The 4,046-nt window shown below is 41.4% G+C and overlaps 1 non-coding gene across 1 annotated transcript; it reads left to right on the forward strand.

Annotated features, from left to right (window-relative positions):
- The first annotated feature begins 1,804 nt into the window (after window positions 1–1,804).
- On the forward strand, window positions 1,805–1,877 carry TRNAA-UGC (transfer RNA alanine (anticodon UGC)). Its single transcript has one exon. It is a non-coding gene; the product is annotated as a tRNA-Ala (tRNA).
- The last annotated feature ends 2,169 nt before the right edge of the window (window positions 1,878–4,046 follow it).

A 4,046-nucleotide genomic window follows, 5' to 3' on the forward strand; every position in this document is an offset into this window, starting at 1 on the left:
CCTTCTCACAGTTGTCCTGACGTTAACTAACCGGGGCTAGGGAACTGAACTGTTGGTAGTGTAGTGTTTGTTAAATGTAAAGACGTATCCTTTAGCAATAAAGGCCTGACACTGCCGCTGGGTGATCTAAGCGAGTCGCCCGTCTCGCCTCAACGTACCAAGCATTGCTAGACAATAAGGTGATGGACCAGGGCTTATACGACTTTACTTTAATAGTGAACTATTAAAGGCCATTAAAATTAACGATTTAACCCTTAAACAAAGAATCTATTATGGTTAATAATTAAACCCTATTTACCCTTAGAAAACAAGTTGTTATTAACAAGTTGCACTAGCTCTTCCTTTGCTTTAGTAGCACCTTTGTTCCTACGACATAAAGCTAGCCCCTGTAATGGCAAGCGAAGGGTTTTCCGAGGGAAAGCCCGAGAGATTAAGCGCTATATCTTTTATTAGTAAAATGCATTTACATTCAACGTAATGGTAGGATTAACGAAAATGCCTTTAAGAGTCTAAAGAGCCACGGTCAAAGGCAAGTGAAGATAAATCCCAATTAAAGATGCAAGCGTAGCAAAGGGTTTTTCGTGGGGAGGGAAAGCCCGAGCGGAGCAGCCAATTAAAGAACAATGATTGCATTCCTAAATGGTTAAAGACAGAGAGCTTCACCCGTTTAGGTAACCTAGCTATTACGTTGATTTGTTTCATCCTTAGTTGTTTGAGTTCTTTTCCAGAATACCATGTAGAATGTTATTTTAACACTCTACCCTAGTTTTTTTATGAACCCGGTGGTTCGCGTGGTAATGGATGGTGCTTAATATTCCTTTTTCCTTTCTTTTTCTTTGCTTACAGCTTGCTTTCTTTTTCTTTGTTTGTAGTCTCGTTGATTTTAAACGCTTTACAAAAGAAAATCCTATTCTATTTATTAAGCCTCGTGCTATGTACGAACCAGTTAAGTTATGAAGCGACCTAAAGCAGAGCAAGTGGTTTCACGCAAGAAAAAGTTATGAATACCCAGCCATGTTACTATTGATAAACAATCTTTGAGATAAACTCGGTGCCGTGCCCCTTTCGCTTACTTGTGCAATTCCCCTGGATTTTACTCGACGCATCGGCCTTCGACGCTTCTATTATCATTAAGATGTATATGGGGGCAGGGGGCAGACCCCCGAAGAGATTCAATGAGACCACTCGAATACATAGACAACGTGCCATTTCATAAGTAACTAGGAAAAGCGGGGCCACTAGCTTAGTTCCTTTTTGCCTTCAGGTTTTCTTTGACTTTTATAAGAACTGCGAATCTTTGGATAAGCAATTCTTGTTTATCAAGCGCTTCTTCTCGGATGTATTCCTGTATAAGGGCATCTATCCAAAAATCTAAGTGAGAAAAAAAGAAGCCATAACTATCGGTTGGTGGCTTTTGAAATTTCATCTTTCAAACTTTTTTTGTTTTTTGTATCCAAGATTGCGGTTTTTCATCTCTTGTATCCATAACCTTTTTCTTTTCGCTTCGCTTTTGGCCTCAAGGCTTCCCTTCCGAGAAGACAAGACGGCTTATCCCCTCCCTAACGCCGATACAATCAAAATGGTGGACCGAGAAAAGATTCGTGAACTATTACTGCTTGCTGCCAACGACACATCTTTACTTTATGACATTTAGCCTCTTTCATTGACAGTGTGATGAAATGGGGCCGTGTCTTGGATAAAGTCTAAACTCTGTAGAAAAAAGGCTATAGGCACGCACGTATGAGCAATAGCTCTCTTGTGTTTTGTTTGCCCACATGATACGTGTTGCACATGAAACGAGGACGGGGGCGTAGTTCAATCGGTAGAACGCATGTTTTGCAAGCATGAAGTTATCGGTTCAAGTCCGATCGTCTCCATTCGTGTACAGATTAGCATATTAAATAGAAATCCAAAAGAAAAAAGAGAAAAAACGCTCTCTTTTTCGTGCTCTAGCTACCATCAAACAGTCCTCCTCGGATAACTCCTCCAATCCGAGAATAGCTATAATATCTTGAAGTTCTTTGTAACGCTGCAAAGTCTGCTTAACCCTTTATGCCGTCTTGTAATGCTTCTCACCCACAATCCAAGGCTGCAGCATAGTTGACGTCGAATCCAACGGATCCACGGCCGAATAGATACCTTTTGCTGCTAAGCCTCTTGAAAGCGCAGTTGTAGCATCTAAATGTGCAAACATCGTAGCGGGGGCTGGGTCAATCAGATCATCCGCAGGTACGTAAACAGCTTGAATGGAAGTTATTGATCCTTCCTTGGTGGAAGTAATTCCTTTCCTTTCCTTCCCTTTCCTTTCCTGCAGTAATCCCATTTCCGTACCAAGGGTAGGTTGATAACCTACGGCGGAAGGCCAATAAAAAAGGGTACTCAACAACGCATTAGCGTGCGGAACCAAAGCAGCCCTTCACTCAAACTGACTCATGCGAATGCGGGATGAAGACAAGTGAAACCAAGACCCTAAGGAAACGCACGTTGGAAGAACCAACGAGCCGTCCTAGCCGCGCCTTATCGAGGCGCATGTTTACTATATTCTTAGTACGGCCATCGAGCTGTGAACAAGATATGCAAAAGGCAAGTGAGAATGAAAGGAAAGCCTTGAATCTATGTAAAGCTTACAATCATAACGAAAATGCAGCTCACCAAGAAACACCTAGTCCTATTTTACCACACCACTTGAGCTTAATGAAGAAAGAAACCCGCTGATTTCAATCGTTTAAACACACGACGACGTTAGATAAGAACATAATTAATTTCTTGTATATATACAAAAAAGCACCTCTTTGGCTAACTAGCTAAGTGACACCTTTTTGTTTAGTCCCTGCGAAAGGAAAGAGAGAGCACCTCTTTAGCTGAATAACTAGCTAAGTGACGCCTTTTTGTTTAGTCCCTGCGGTTGGCTTACTTTATCGACTGTGTAGTAACCTTTCTCTTTTTTTCAAGCGTAAGCTTGTATTGAGCTTCAACAACTTTACAGGGCCATTTCCTGCATCCCTTGCCAACTCCAGTAGCTTGTATTGAGCTTTAACAACTTTACAGGGCCATTTCCTGCATCCCTTGCCAACTCCAGTAGCTTAGAGGTCCTTGACCTTAGTGCAAAGCAAATGTGTTCACAGGAAAGGGAGTATTCCTGCGTTTTTCAAGCATCTGCATGAAGATCTATGCACAGAGTATGGCTTGGGTTCAGTGCTTACCATGAGAAGAGTTCACCCCTTAAGGCTGTTTACAGGAGATCCCAGAGCCTTAAGAGCACTAGTAGTCGTTACGTATGGCTCTTGCTGAGATTGTTTTTTTCCTGTGCTCTAGCTATTTTGCCTTTCAAACCTTTTACCGTATGTATAGTGACGGCAGCGTGATTCCATATTATCAAGGAAAGGCAGGGGGCTGCAATTTTCCCTGCTTTAGCAAAACCTAACATACCGCGACCTTTGTTAAATACGCCTACCATGCCTTTATTCATTTTAACATGCCTTGTGGACAAAAAAAAGGAGTCCGAGGCTTATTAACTCACGTTCTTGCTAGCACTACATTAACTCTGGCCTTTACGTCCCTATTGTCGCTTTTTGGGCTCGTAGAGTCGAGTTTATCGTTTACCCACCACGGAGCTTAGGGCTAACAAGTCATGACATACTCCTCGCACAACAAATCCACTTTAAAGTTAACTTATTTACTTAGCCAATTTCCGGAATGTATACGAAATCCCATAAGGACCTGAGATCTCAATAGCACCCTTGTCTAAGGCTTTAAATGAGACTTCGTATCCAAAATACAAAAACGATCTCACTATAAAGTCGTTGAAAACTTTATCAAAGAACCGGCGCTTATTCAAGAAGCAATAAAGTCTATTACCGAAAGTACTGGTTTTAAAAGCAAAAAGTAATTCGTTTGCAAAAAGATTTACATTATACGCCGTAAGAGCCCCTAAGATGCTAAACGTAATAGGTACTAGTTTGATAGTGATTAGAGTAGCAAACTCAGATTCAGCAAGAATATCATTTTTGGGTAGCATTGAAAGGGAATTGGCCCAAAAATTAGTA

The sequence above is a fragment of the Adiantum capillus-veneris genome, chromosome 26 (assembly GCF_014529385.1).
Source record: "Adiantum capillus-veneris isolate H3 chromosome 26, ASM1452938v2, whole genome shotgun sequence".
Taxonomy (NCBI): domain Eukaryota; kingdom Viridiplantae; phylum Streptophyta; class Polypodiopsida; order Polypodiales; family Pteridaceae; genus Adiantum; species Adiantum capillus-veneris.